This window comes from Podarcis pityusensis (assembly GCF_964106645.2).
Source record: "Podarcis pityusensis genome assembly, chromosome: 5".
In the NCBI taxonomy this organism is placed as follows: domain Eukaryota; kingdom Metazoa; phylum Chordata; class Lepidosauria; order Squamata; family Lacertidae; genus Podarcis; species Podarcis pityusensis.
The window spans coordinates 100,478,775-100,494,141 of NC_138032.1; the positions used below are offsets into that span (position 1 = coordinate 100,478,775).

The 15,367-nt window shown below is 51.7% G+C and overlaps 2 long non-coding RNA genes across 2 annotated transcripts in view; both read left to right on the top strand.

Moving 5' to 3' along the window:
- Positions 1–297: 297 nt before the first annotated feature.
- On the top strand, positions 298–3,384 carry LOC308477291. Its single transcript, XR_013986451.1, has 2 exons — positions 298–2,127; positions 2,287–3,384. It is a non-coding gene; the product is annotated as an uncharacterized lncRNA (long non-coding RNA).
- A 1,838-nt stretch (positions 3,385–5,222) lies between these two features.
- The window catches only part of LOC308477289, a 54,291-nt gene continuing 44,146 nt past the window's right edge, over positions 5,223–15,367 (top strand). Inside the window, exon 1 of the long non-coding RNA XR_013986449.1 lies at positions 5,223–6,263. This is a non-coding gene — a long non-coding RNA (uncharacterized lncRNA). The remainder of the gene's footprint in view (positions 6,264–15,367) is intronic.

Genomic DNA, 15,367 nt, shown 5'->3' on the forward strand with positions numbered 1-15,367 from the left:
CAATAAAGACTTTTATTTAATGATCGCTGGCTAGCGTGATCCTCTGTGAGCTAGGATCTGGGAGCAGCTCTGACACCTCCCTTTTAAGCTTAACCGGCGAGAAAACCAGGGGAATAATTAACGTTCATAAGGGGTACGTGGGGAATGCCTGCAGGTTTTGCTCTTGAGGCTGCGGAATTTTTTCAGTGTTAAAGGGCTAGCGTTAAATGTTCATTGTCGCTAGGCAACGGGAACGCATTACGGCCGCCATTTTGATTGCCCACGTGGCCTTGCGGCGGCAGCCATTTTAGAAGAGGCAAAACCACGTGGGAGCTATCTCCTTTTCGAGTGCCCCTCACTTTCTCGTTGGTTTTAAATTCAAAAGCAATATAAACAAAGGAAATAAACATAAGCAATATAAACAAAGGATGATGGCCCTATTAAAAGAACCTAGCTTAAATAAGAGTGCACAAGGGGCTGCAGGGAGCCCCTCCTCTTGGTGCATAAGCTTGTATAGAGCTGGCTACAGCGTCTCTGGCTAGGCTGATCTTAGAATTGATATCCTCTAATTAATTTGACTGCTTTTGTTTATACTTACACTCTTGAGAATTTCATTCTGGGAATTTACGAAACGCATTTAAATTAAATTGAAGCATTAGTGCACAGTATATTGGAATTCAAATTATTTCATTCAGCTTGCGGTGCTCTGAGGAGCTGTGTCATTTACTCTCTGCCTAGGCATTAAGTTTTATAATTTGGTATAGTCAATTCATAGTTATAAGGAAAAAGAGATCCGGGTTTTATATCTTTGCATACAGGTTTATAGGGAATCTAAAGTAAATAGCTCATGCCTCTTCTACGTTCATCTCTTTCTGGTATTTCATCTGTTAGTTTATAAGTATATATTTAATCTGGCAATTTAATTCATTTGGTTGATTTTGATAATAGTGCTTAAGGGCTCTTTGGAGCTTTGCTTTGCTTATAGGTTTGTTGCATAAGTCAATTTATCATTTTTCACTGCTGTATTGCTGGGTTACAATTTATAATTCTACCTCTAGCTTGCTGCATAGCTGCTTACATTATCAAAGGTTCTCTTCTGTTTATTATAGACTCAGTATTCCTCTGAATACATTGCTTTGAGGTGTGGGCTGGTATTTTGGACAGCTATCCAGTGCAGATAATACTGAGCTACGGTGATATTGTTTGCAGCTAAATACAATTTGTTAGAGATTAGTTAGGCATCTTTGGGTCCTTTAAACTTACCAGTGCAGACAATACTGAACTACAGTGATATTGCTCGCAGCTCACGCATATAATCCAAGCTAGTTGGCGTTGATTTTACAGAACCAGGCTAATTAAGGGTATCAAACTATGTCTGCTCAAGAGAACCAGCAAAATGCTGCTATAACTGGGGTGGCACGAGGGAACCAGGAGGGGTCCCAGGCCTTCGTAGTGCCTAGTAACCCATAGGCTTTGGCACAGTTGTTGAATGCTTTTTAGACATTTTATAGGCAATATAGACCTGCAGACCAGGTGGCAGCGGTACCTCTGGCGCTCACCCTAGAATGCATCCCGGATACGCCACCTAACGTTGTGGACCGCCCCGGCACCTCCGTGGCCACCGCGGCAGTGCTGAGAGCAGCCAATGATTCAACAGTGGGTCCGTGTCCGAGATGGGTCAGGGTAGCCTCCTGTGCCCTGCAACCCACAGGCCTAGTCAGTGTTTCCTCTGCTTTTGAAACCTTTACCAACAATTCAGGCCCATGGTCACTGCGGCCTCTTCCCAAATAGTGAGTACTGCCGTCCAGCAATGAGGAGCTCCCTTGCACTTTTGCCTCCTTATTTAGGGTTCCACATTCGGGTAGCAATCCATTTATGCATCCTCACACATAATTACAGTCTATGTGTCCCTGGGTTTCCAATGACAGATCCTCGGGAGGTAGGGCTCATGCTTACAATTTTAACCTTTCTGCCCCTCAGTATACCCCAGACTTTCCCAGTATGCTACAGCATTCACAACCTCAGCCTTTACCGTGGAAGGGGGCTCCGAAACATCATCGGAGGAAGAGACGCAGGGGCAACAGGAAGTGGCAGCGGCTGCAGAACAGCACCAGTCTCCAACGATGGGCAAGGGAGAAAGAAGTCTAAGTAAGAAGAAGCATTCGGCCAAGAAGAGCAAAAGAAGTAAGCCTTCTAATGCCGAGGACGATTCAGAAAAGCTTCCTGCTGCCCACCACCTGCTGGGTTCTGAGCGACCAGAATTACTGGATGGAGCATATGGGTCCCTATGTGGAAAAGGAAAGTTAGAAAATTTGAAGCTAAGCGAGTCCCTCACCATGAGGTTTGCTGGGAGTACAACACGGGTGTGTGCCAGGGGCCAAATTGTAAGTATGCGCATGAATGTGAGAAGTGCCTTCATGTTTTAAAGGTAAACAGCCCTTTCCGGGCAGCGGGGGGAATTTCCACCAGGGGTCTTGAAAAGCTCACAGACCCGCCAAAAAGAACAGCCACTAATTGGTATGAATTTGGCCCTTGACTGTGATGTTCTCTTCTGTTAAGCTCTCACCTCTTAGAACCTTTCTTGATAAATACTCTAAAATAGAGGCAGCAAAGTACCCTGGGAAAGAGTTTCTCTTATGGCTTCAAGATCCTCGTTTCATTACCCCCTAACTCAGGGAAACCCCCCCCCCTCAAACCAAAGAATCAGTTTGGGAAATCCCAGCTATTGCAAAAAGAAATTAAAGAAATTTCTGGCCGGGAGGGTGGCCGGCCCCTTCAGGGAGCCACCTATAGCGGGTTTACTCATTTCACCTTTAGGCATTGTCCCCCCATAGACTCCAGGAGAGTATCCTATGATCCACAACCTACCCTACCCTAGAGGCGGCTCAGTCAATGATGCAATACCACAGAAGCCTTGTTCTGTGAAGTATGCCTCCTTGATCAGGCTATAAAGCGTATGCGCAGGTTCAGCAGGGGCGCGCTCTTGGCTAAGTGCGACATTGAGTCGACTTTCCGTCTCCTGCCAATTCACCCTGAGGAATTTCTATGGCTAGGTTTTAGATTTGAGAGGGTTTATTCCATAGACAAATCTATGCCGATAGGGTGCTCAGTAGCTCGTGCAGCCTTTGAGTCATTTAGTGCAATTTTGGACTGGGCTCTTCGCTTTAGAACTGGTTCTGAAGGGGTGACCCATTACCTCGATAACTCTTCCCCCCCCATCATTAGTAATAACCCTGATTGCGCTTCTCCTTTAGAGGCTTTCACCTCCCTGGCTGAGGAGCTTGGGGTACCTTTTGGTGGCGGACAAAATAGAGGGTCCAGTTTTGACCATAACCTATTTTGGGTATTGAATTGGACACAATTGCACAAACATCCCGCCTACCAAGGGAGAGGCTAGCATTAATTCTGCAACTTCTTCCTCTCAAGAAGATCACCCTTGGCCAGAGTCAATTCACGCTTCGGTCACCTCAACTTTGCATGCTGGGTAGTGTCCCCTGGCCGCCCCTTTTGTGGGCGATTGGCTAAGCTGTCAGCGGGACTGCGTGCTCCGCAAAACTGAGTGCGCCTCTCTAAAGTGGTCAAGTCAGACCTGAAGGTTGGGTTGAAGTTCCTGGAAAAGTACAATGGCATTTGCGTGCTGACGAGTTCAGGAATCACCAGGTATGCTTCTGGACCGACAATCAAACGGTTGTCAGTGTCCTGTCAAAGCAATTATCGCACTCTCCTAGAGTGGCAGATCTGCCCCGGACCTTTGTCCTTTTGTGCTTAGAATTAAACATCTATTTCTCTACCAAATTTACCCCTAGGGTTAACAATGACATCACAGATGCTCAGGCGCAGCAAAGTGCCACAGCCATTCCGGGAGCACCTTTGGAGCCTTGGGAATGTGATGTCCTGAAGGGAGTATTAGCTTCAGGAGCCCCATCCACGCTTAGATCTTTTAAAAAGGCTTGGTTGGACTTTATGGAGTTCCAAGGCAAATTTATAATAAATAGAAAATAATAATAATAAATAAATAAATAATGAATGAATGAATGAATGAATGAATAAATGCTAGGCTTGAAGCTCTGCAATACTTGGTACATTGGAGGGTACTGGGTCGTGCAGCAAAGACTCTTAAACATCCAGTAGGCGGCTGTCAGGGGTTCAGGAGCAGAGGCAAGGGCAAGGGAGGAAACAGAGAGCGAGGGGGAGGAGGCAGAAGAAAAGATGAGTGATGACGACGACCCGAGATCTCCGAGTCTTTCCAGTGAATCAGAAGATTCACAGAAAGGAGCACCAGTGGCCAGGGCAAGGGGGGAGCCTAGGGGGACACCCCAGGAAGATAGAGCCAGAGGGGACTCAGAGGGGAGCAGTTGGAAATCGGGACCAGCGTCACCGCCAGAGAGCAGGGAAGAAGAAGGGCGCCAGGGATCAAGCGCTGGCAGCTCACAACAGGGGGGAGGGCACGAGTCAGGAGTGGCCACACCTCCATCGGGGAGCGAAGAAACGGTCAGACGGAAGGTGGAAGGTTTGGCGCGCGCGCCAAGTTCAAATGCACAGGAAAGTGGCGCAGTAGGCAGCCCGGAAAGGGAGCCAGGTCCTAAAGCCCGGCGCAAGGAGACAGGAGGGTCCGGGGGGTCGGCGTCAGAAGAATCCCGGAAGGAAGAGACCCCGGGGGGCAGAGGGACCCAGAGAAGAACAGTCAGGCGGAAAAGGTGGAGCAGGGCTAGGATATTAAGTTGGTGTACAAGGGGCGGAGACTCAGACGGAGCTTCGCCGATCTAACCATGAGACGTAGAGTTGCACGCAGCAGCTTGAGAATGGAAACTGTAACTCAATAAAGACTTTTATTTAATGATCGCTGGCTAGCGTGATCCTCTGTGAGCTAGGATCTGGAAGCAGCTCTCACAGCGGCAATCTCCCTTTTTCTGTAAGTTTGTTTAATCCATAGACCCTGGTGTGGACTTATTAGTGTGAAGGGCACTGTAGGGCTGCTGTTCAGGGAAGTTTTGTAATGTGTGATATTTTAGTGTATTTCTGGTTTCTATGGAAGCCATCCAGAGTGGCTGGGGAAACACAGCCAGATGGGCGGGGTACAAATAATAAATTATTATTATTATTATTATTATTATTATTGTTGTTGTTGTTGTTGTTGCAGGGCTGGCGCAGGCTGCAGCCTCCTAAAAGTAATGGTAGAAGGCCCTTATGACATTCTATGCCAATTCCAAAATAAATAAATAATTAAATTAAATAAAATAATAATAATAATAAAATAAAATAAGAAGTATCTGTTGGTCCGAGGACAAGGCCCGATTATTTTCAGCTGCATACTCCATTGCCTTTGGCGCTATGCGCATTGGCGAAGTGGTTTGTAAGGGCCAACCAGAATCCACTGCCTGGGGTTAGTTTGAGAAACCTGACCTTGTTCAGATCCAATTTAGTCCTGCATGACCAATGTTCCAAAACCGATCAGCAGTAAAGGACACTAAACATTTCATGTACGTGAGACCAACCGTCTCAGGTCTATTCCTTATACATTTGGATGGCTCCCGCCTTGCACGGCATCAGTCCACGCGCATTATGCGAAGGGAGATTGCTGCCTGCAGTTTATCCTCAGCTGAATTCGCGGCTAACTCCTTTAGGATTGGGGCTGCCACCACAGCACTGCATTTGGGACTCTCAGCTGAAAGGATGAAGGACTTGGGGGCAGTGGAAGTCTGATGCATTTAAGGGATATATTCGTAAGACCTTGTGATTGTTCACAGTATACTTGACCTGGCTTCGTTACCTTCTTTTGCTTTCAGGTGACGTTGTGGTGCACATTTGGATTATAGGCCCTGCACTGTCCACTGGGATAGAAACCATGCCATTAACGGGGACCCTAGGGTGCAGGAGCTATGAGGGGGCGCATCTGGATAATCGGACACAGCATTGTGCATTGGGCCAGGGTCCGCGCCATCAATTCCAGTCTCGGGCCGCACCTTAACTACATCAATATATCTTGGATCTATCGGAGGGGAAGGCGCTGGGCCGAAATGTGGCCCGCAATTAGGGCCAGAGCGGCAGCGATGGGCCCCTAGATGCTTCAGTTATCCAATTAGGCGAAAAGGATTTAGCTTACAGAAAGGCAGCCGACTTGATGTGGCATATCTTTAGTGACTTTGAGGAACTGAAGGCCTCTTATCCAAACATCACCATTCTTTGGGCCTTGTTGATGGAAAGCAGGGTTTGGAGAGAGAGCAGGTGCCCGATAGCCATAAATAGGGCTAGGGAAAGCCTTGGATCGGGCGGTGGTGCGTAGAGTGGCAGCCCTGGGTGGGTGGGTCATTGACCACCCGGGCAACTGCAAGGCCCTCTACTGGCTTGATGGCGTGCATCTTTCGGATGCGGGAAATGATATTTGGCTTGATGGCTCGCATCTTTCAGATGCGGGAAATGACATGTGGCTTACTGATATAGCAAAGGGGGTAAGGGATTGGTTTCAGGCATGAGAGTATTGGCGGCGAGCCGTGTCTCCAGCAAATGGGCTGGAGCCGGATAGTCGTTAGGACCAATGCCTAAGCCAATGCCTCTCATTCCTGAATTCAATAAAGTTGTGGCCTAATTCGCCCATTTAACCTTAAACCATGGTGTCTCGTGTCTTTATTTATCCTGGTGGGGGGCGGGAACTCGCCACGCAAAGCCACTTCCGGCCTGCCCAGGAGGTGGGGTTGCGGGCTTCACGCCCACCCCCCACGTGAGCGGGGGCTGGTTTCAGCCCCCGCGAGAGCAGGGGAATCCCGGCCGTGTCTGCCCTATTTAGGGCCGGCGCAGAGGGGGCTCACCCTCTTTTCGCCAGCTAGCCCCCACGTTTTCCCGCCCTCCCTCCCTTTAGGTAGGCTTTAGGTAGGTCTCTGACTTTGCTATGGACTTTGCTATGGTCTGTTGCTATGGGCATGGTAGGAATTTTTCCCAATGGGCAATTTACAGCCATCTGGTTTTTTGCCTACCTCGTAGCAACTCGTCACAACTCTTCGGCATTGGCGGTAGGCATTGGTAAGAAGGGGTTAAGAGGATGTGTGTGGGGGGAGGAACGCCATCACCTCCCCCCAGTGAGCGAACGGTGGTCCGTTAAAGGACTCCGGGGGGCGTGGCCCTGTCCGAAGCCTATGGAGGTGTGGGCCAAAGGCACGCCCCCGAGCGGTGACCCGGGGGAGCTCCTAGTCGACGTGCCTCGGCGGGAGACTCCCCCATATAGTGTTAACCCTTCCCCGTGTCTCCAGCAAATGGGCTGGAGCCGGATAGTCGTTAGGGCCAATGCCTCTCATTCCTGAATTCAATAAAGTTGTGGCCTAATTCTCCCATTTAACCTTAAACCATGGTGTCTCGTGTCTTTATTTATCCTGGTGGGGGGCGGGAACTCGCCACGCAATCAAAGCTTATTTGTCTTCCTTCTACGCATATGGAAGCGAAAAGACAATGCTGTGTTATTTTGGTCTCATTACACACACATTGAGATTTCTGGGTCAACGTGCATTAACACCAAAGAACACGACGAATTAAGCAAAATCAAAGATTCTTCGTTCTATGTAGCTGGAACCCAAAAGAACCTATTTAGCTTTGTTTAGGCTTATTACAATTCGCTTTGCTAATTGTGCGTGAATGAACACCGAAAAAACAATCCAAGCTTATTCGTCCACTTTCTATTGAGATGGAACCAAAGCACCTATGCTTGGTTTGGGCTGATAAGAAACATGTCACTCTGCGATTTTTGGGTGAATGTGCATTCTAACCCCAAAAACACCAATTTGAAATGAGCCCAATCATAGCTTTATCATCTTCTTTTTATGTAGTTGGAAGCCAAAACACCTTTTTGCTTTGGTTGGGGGTGATTCTGGTGCACACCCAAAAAACACCATGCGAATAGAAATAAGCACAATCAAAGCTTATTCGTCTTCTTTCTACGCGTATGGAAGCGAAAAGACGGTGTTGTGTTATTTTGGTCACAGTACACACACTTTGAGATTTCTGGGTCAATGTGCATTAACACCAACGAACAGGAAATAAGCAAAATCCAAGATTCTTCTTTCTATGTTGCTGCAACCCAAAACAACCTGTTTGGCTTTGTTTAGGCTTATTACACTTTGCTATTTGTGGGGGACTGAACACCGAAAGAACAATGCAAGCTGATTCGTCCTCTTTCTATTGAGATGGAACCAAAACACCTATGCTTGGTTTGGGCTGATAACAAACATGTCACTCTGCGATATTTGGGTGAATGTGCATTCTAACCCCAAAAACACCAATTTGAAATAAGCCCAATCAGAGCTGTATCATCTTCTTTTTATGTAGATGGAACCCAAAAGACCTTTTTGCTTTGGTTGGTGGTGATTCTGGTGCACACCCATGAAACCCCATGCGAACTGAAATAAGCACAATCAAAGCTTATTTGTCTTCTTTCTATGCATGTGGAAGCGAAAAGACAATTGTCAGAGTTGCTTCCAGATCCTAGCTCACAGAGGATCACGCTAGCCAGCGATCATTAAATAAAAGTCTTTATTGAGTTACAGTTTCCATTCTCAAGCTGCTGCGTGCAACCCTACGTCTAATGGTTAGATCGGCGAAGCTCCATCTGAGTCTCCGCCCCTTGTACACCAACTTAATATCCTAGCCTTGCTCCACCTTTTCCGCCTGACTGTTCTTCTCTGGGTCCCTCTGCCCCCCGGGGTCTCTTCCTTCCGGGATTCCTCTGACGCTGACGCTGACCCCCCTGACTCTTCTCCCTCCTTTCGGCGGGCTTTAGGACCTGGCTCCCTTTCCGGGCTGCCTACTGCGCCACCTTCCTGTGCATTTGAACTTGTCGCGCGCGCCCAACCTTCCACCTTCCGTCTGACCGTTTCTTCGCTCCCCGATGGAGGTGTGGCCACTCCTGACTCGTGCCCTCCCCCCTGTTGTGAGCTGCCAGCGCTTGATCCCTGGCGCCCTTCCTCTTCCCTGCTCTCTGGCGGTGACGCTGGTCCCGATTTCCAACTGCTCCCCTCTGAGTCCCCTCTGGCTCTATCTTCCTGGGGTGTCCCCCTAGGCTCCCCCCTTGCCCTGGCCACTGGTGCTCCTTTCTGTGAATCTTCTGATTCACTGGAAAGACTCGGAGATCTCGGGTCGTCGTCATCACTCATCTTTTCTTCTGCCTCCTCCCCCTCGCTCTCTGTTTCCTCCCTTGCCCTTGCCTCTGCTCCTGAACCCCTGACATCCATCCCCCCCTCGAAGCCCCCTCTTCCCCCCTCCCCTCCTTCCGGTGCGGGATCTGGGTGCTGCTGTGTCAGGGGGACGAATGTCGGATACAGTTCGCTTCCCGTGGCGGGCCGCCATCCGAAGTCTTCCGGTTCTTCCTCCCTGCTCTCGTTGACGACGGTCACCTCCGCTTCCATCTCTGTGCCGCCGTGCTCGAAACCCGGGTCGTCCCCGAAAACGTCCATGTCCATCTCTCCCTCGTTGCCTTCTGGAGACGTTGCTCGTCCTGGACCCTCCAGCCACCTTCTGCGGAACTGCTCCTCTGGTCGATCATCCCACCAATACGAGGGTTCTGAAGCAGATCCCGAGGGTGACCCCTCCGGGGAACGGGCGTCTCGTGTCGGTTCCTCGTCCGAGTCGAACCCCCGGAACGTGCTGGCTGAAAGCGTGGGCGTGAAAAGCCAGTCGTCGAAAAAGTCTGCTGGCATTGGCCTGTGTGGGAAGAGGGCATGAAACTCTTCTTTGAGCAGAGGTTCGTCTAAAGCGTAGCCCGGCACCCAGCTGTTGGCACTGGCCGGGGTGCCCTCCTTGGCGAGAAGGTATTCTACCCCCTCTTCCCCCCATCTGGAGTCCAAAATCTCCGTGACTTCGTTGATGCGCTCCTCCTGTGCCACTCCCCCTTGCCCGGTTCTCTCTCGGAGCGGACCCGGTGCCGTTCCTGGTTCCTGAAACCTGTGAGGTGCCTTGTAGGGAGTGAGCACCGATCTGTGGAACACCGGATGCATTCTGGAACCCTCCGGAAGAGCCAGCCTGAAAGCCACCGGGTTGACCTGTTCTTCGACTTGGTAGGGCCCCAGTTGTTTATGCCCTAGTTTCTTCTTCGCCAACGACCTGGCCGGCACTGCGTGGGCTGCTAACCAGACCCAGTCTCCCACATGGATCTCTTCGCCAACCCTTCTGTGTTTGTCCGCTTGTACCTTGTATGCGTGTTTAGCCAGCTCCAGGTGCCGCCGCAGCTGACCGTGGACCTCCTGCAACTCCGACGCGAACGCATCTGCTGTCTGCGGCTCCCCCTCCCCCATTCTTTCCAGTCCCGGGAAGGTTCTGGGGTGCCTCCCGTTGTTGGCGAAGAACGGCGTGACCCCCGTGGACACGTGCTTCGTGTTGTTGTAGGCGAACTCGGCGAGAGGCAGGTAATCCACCCACGTCGCAGGCTGTTGATTCGCATAACATCTCAGGTACTGCTGCATGATGGCATTGACCCGCTCCGCTTGCCCGTTGGTCTGCGGGTGTCTAGCCGACGCCAGGTTGATCTTGACGTTCAGGAAGCCCATCAGCCTCTGCCAGAAGTTCGAGATGAACTGTCGCCCTCGGTCGGACAGAATAGACCGCGGCAGACCGTGAACCTTGAACACGTGGTCTATGAACAGTTTGGCGGTTTGTTCCGCCGTGGCCACCTTCGCACACGGAATGAAATGTGCCATCTTGGAGAACAAGTCCACCACCACCAGCACAGCCGTCTTGCCCCTCGAGCTGGGCAGATCCGTGACAAAGTCCAGGGCCACTCTCTCCCATGGTTCGAACGGAGTTTGCAGCGGTTCCAGCAGTCCGGCCGGCGGTCTGTGCACTGGTTTGGCCCTCTGGCAGGTGTCACACCTCGCCACGTAGTCCGCGACTTCCCCTCTCATTCCGGGCCACCAGAAGTCTCTGGCTACTAATTCCACCGTCTTCTCCTTGCCAAAGTGCCCGGCAGTGGGCGCGTCGTGCAGCTGCTGCAGTACCTTGGCGCGAAGTTCGTCTCCCGGCACGTAGATGGCCCCTTTACGGATGAGCAATCCATCTCGCAGCTGGAACTCGTCGGTCGCTGCCGTGCCCCTGTGCACCTCTGCCATCTTTGCTTGCGCGAAGGAGTCATCCTGCAACGCTCGTCGCACCGCATCCAGGTCAACAGTTGCCGCCGCGCACGCCCACACTGTCGGTGCGAAGATGTGCATGGCGGCCGCTGGCGTTGCCTCCTCCAGATACTGTGGCTTACGGGAGAGAGCATCCGCCATGATGTTGGTGTCCCCCGGGACATATTCTATTCGGAAGTCGAAATTCGCAAAGAACTCAGCCCAACGTATCTGCCTCTGGTTCAGGAACTGTGCCGTGCGCCAGTGCTCTAGATTCTTGTGGTCCGTGCAGACCTGCACCGTGTGCTTGGCGCCGATCAGGAAGTGCCTCCACGCTTTGAACGCTGCATGAATGGCCAGCAACTCCCTGTCCCAGATGGTGTAGTTCTGTTCGGACTTGCTGAGCTTCCTTGAGTAAAACGCTCCCGGCCTCCAAACCCCCTGCGGGTCTTTCTGCAGCAGGACTGCTCCCACGGCTCTGTCTGAAGCGTCTGTCTCCACCCTCATCGGCCTGCTGGGGTTGACATGAAGCAGCTGCTCTTCCGACGCGAAGAGACGCTTGAGTGCCTGAAAGGACTGCTCCGCCTGCTCTGTCCAGATGAACTTCTTTTTCTTGGAGCTGAGCGTGTCCGTGATGGCCGCTGTCTGCATCGCAAAGCCTTTGATAAACTTGCGATAGAAGTTCGCGAAGCCGACAAACCGTTGGACCTCCTTCCGGTTGCGTGGGCTTTTCCAATCCAACACTGCTCGGACCTTGGCGCTGTCCATGGCGAGCCCTTTATCAGACAACTTGTAGCCCAGGAAATCCACCTCCGTCACGTCGAATTGGCACTTCTCCAGCTTGGCGTAAAGCCTATGTTGCTGTAGCCTGCTCAGCACTTCCTTGACGTGTCTGTCATGCTCCTGCTGCGATTCCGAAAAGATCAGGATGTCATCCAAGAAACAGACGCACGTCTTGTAGAGGAGCCCCGCCAACACGTGATGCATGAAAGCTTGAAAAACGTGGGAGCCATTTTGCAATCCAAAAGGCATAACTCTATATTCGTAGGTGCCCAGGGGCGTGAACATGGCTGTCTTCCACTCATCTCCTTCCCGCATGCGAATGAGGTTGTATGCCCCTCGCAGGTCCAACTTGGTGAACACTCTGCCCTTCCGTACCTTTGCGAGGAGGTCGTCGATTCGGGGCATGGGGAAGTCCGATGGCTTGGTCACACTGTTCAAGATGCGAAAGTCCACTACAAGTCTTTTTTGGGGCGTGTCCCGCTTCTTAACAAAGAATACCGGACTGCCCCCCGCTGCCTTGGACTCTCGGATGAAACCGCGCTCCAAATTATGATCTATGAACTCTTTGAGTTCCTGCAGTTCGTCCTCAGACATGGAATACAGCTTCCCTTTGGGCAGCGCCGCCCCCGGCAGCAGGTCAATTTTGCAGTCATATGGTCTGTGGGGGGGTAGCCTGTCTGCCTCCTTCTCGCAGAAAACCTCCAAAAATTCTGCGTACTTGTGGGGAACCGCTTGCAGCGTGCCTAGCTGCAGCTGTGACTCCTCTTCCTCTCCTTCCTGCCTGGGCACGATGCAGTGTTCAGCGCAAAAGGAAGAGCCGAAGGTCAGCTGCCTCTGGTACCAAGCCAGCGTCGGGCTGTGCTTGTCCAGCCAACTCATGCCCAATACAATGGGCGTGTCCGATAGTTGAGTGACATTGAAGCTGATGATTTCCCTGTGATTCCCAAGTCGCATCACCATTGGTGGCGTCTGCTTCACCACTTGCCCCCCTAGCAGCTCCCTGCCATCCACCGTGACAACCTGCAGGGGCAGCGTGGCAGGCAGCAACTGTATAGCGTGCCGGTCGACAAAGTCCTGCCCTATAAAGTCCGCATTGCTTCCGGAGTCAATGGTGATTGGCACGTCCATGGTGATTCCATTGGGCAGCTGGAGCGACGCGGTGAGCCTCACTACCGGTTTGGGCGGGAGGGGGTCCATGGGCTGTAAAATCTCTGGGGACTGCTTCACTGACACGTCTGGCTGGGCCCCAGTGCCTCTTCCAACCAGACTCCGTCGTTTCCCTGCTGTGGTTGTCCTTGCTGCGTTGCTGCAGTTACCATTGCTGAGGCTGCAGTGTGCTTGTGGAGCCTCTGGGGACACTCTTTCGCCATATGCTGTGGATCATCGCAGATGTAACACTTCCTGTTCCCTCTAGGAGGCTTCGCTTTCACTGCTGCCGGTGCTAGGGCTCTGGCTGCTGACTGAGCCCTTGCACCTCCAACCTCCATAGGTTCCGCTCCTCCTCCTGGCGGAGGCGTGGATTGCGCACGCGCTGCTTCTCTGGGAAGGAAGGAGGAGCCCCTGGCTGGTTCGCGCCCTCCACGCCCTTCGCCACTGCTCCACGGACGTCCTTCCAGCCGCACCCCCACCGCCAGCGCCCTCTGAACGATCTCCTGCGTGGTCCGGGGTCTCTCCCCCCTCGCAATTTCATCTTTAACCGAGCCGTGCAATCCCTCCCAAAACAGGTCTCTTACAGGAGCCGAATCTCTGTCCCATTCCAGAGCACTGACCAAAGCGAAAAAGCGGGCATGGTACTGCCTTACGCTGGCCCTCCCTTGCTTCAGTCCATGTATCTGCTGCCGAGCAAGATCCACGTCAATGCTTGACAAAAAGCACCCATCCATCGCTTTAATAAAGGCATCCGCGTTTTGGAGCGCCGGATCCTTATCTCTCCACAAATTGCGCAGCCATGCTTTAGCATCTCCATGCAAATGGGACATGATGAATCCCACCTTCTCTTGCTCATCTCTAAAGTCTTTGTTCAGCAGTTGCAGTGCACACATTACATCTGCTCTAAAGTTGGGGTACTGTTGCAAATTCCCATCGAAGTGAGAGACCAAACCGCCTGTTCGTCTCCCCAACCCAATCCCCTCCGGTTTGGGTGTCAGTTGCCCTTGCTTCGTAAGCACTTCCAACCTGACCTGGAGATCCCTGTAGGCGGCAGCTGCGTCCTCCTCTCTCTTCCTGGATGCAAGAGCCTCGGCATTCAGGCGCGACACTGCTTCTCTGAGTTCCACTATCTGCTGTTCGGCCGTCATGTTGTCTGCCGTTCGTGAGCTCGCTAGTAGGCACCCGCTTTCTCTCCTCTCCGCGAGGCTGTAGATGCCCACAATTCATGAGATGGAGCTTACTGTCAGAGTTGCTTCCAGATCCTAGCTCACAGAGGATCACGCTAGCCAGCGATCATTAAATAAAAGTCTTTATTGAGTTACAGTTTCCATTCTCAAGCTGCTGCGTGCAACCCTACGTCTAATGGTTAGATCGGCGAAGCTCCATCTGAGTCTCCGCCCCTTGTACACCAACTTAATATCCTAGCCTTGCTCCACCTTTTCCGCCTGACTGTTCTTCTCTGGGTCCCTCTGCCCCCCGGGGTCTCTTCCTTCCGGGATTCCTCTGACGCTGACGCTGACCCCCCTGACTCTTCTCCCTCCTTTCGGCGGGCTTTAGGACCTGGCTCCCTTTCCGGGCTGCCTACTGCGCCACCTTCCTGTGCATTTGAACTTGTCGCGCGCGCCCAACCTTCCACCTTCCGTCTGACCGTTTCTTCGCTCCCCGATGGAGGTGTGGCCACTCCTGACTCGTGCCCTCCCCCCTGTTGTGAGCTGCCAGCGCTTGATCCCTGGCGCCCTTCCTCTTCCCTGCTCTCTGGCGGTGACGCTGGTCCCGATTTCCAACTGCTCCCCTCTGAGTCCCCTCTGGCTCTATCTTCCTGGGGTGTCCCCCTAGGCTCCCCCCTTGCCCTGGCCACTGGTGCTCCTTTCTGTGAATCTTCTGATTCACTGGAAAGACTCGGAGATCTCGGGTCGTCGTCATCACTCATCTTTTCTTCTGCCTCCTCCCCCTCGCTCTCTGTTTCCTCCCTTGCCCTTGCCTCTGCTCCTGAACCCCTGACAACAATGTTGTGTTATTTTGGTCTCATTACACACACATTGAGATTTCTGGGTCAATGTGCATTAACACCAAAGAACACGACTTGAAATAAGCGAAATCAAAGATTCCTCGTTCTATGTAGCTGGAACCCAAAAGAACCTATTTAGTTTGTTTAGGCTTATTACAATTCGCTTTGCTATTTGTGAGTGAATGAACACCGAAAGAACAATCCAAGCTTATCCGTCCTCTTTCTATTGAGATGGAACCAAAACACCTATGCTTGGTTTGGGCTGATAAGAAACATGTCACTCTGCGATTTTTGGGTGAATGTGCATTCTAACCCCAAAAACACCAATTTGAAATAAGCCCAATCAGAGCTTTATCATCTTCTG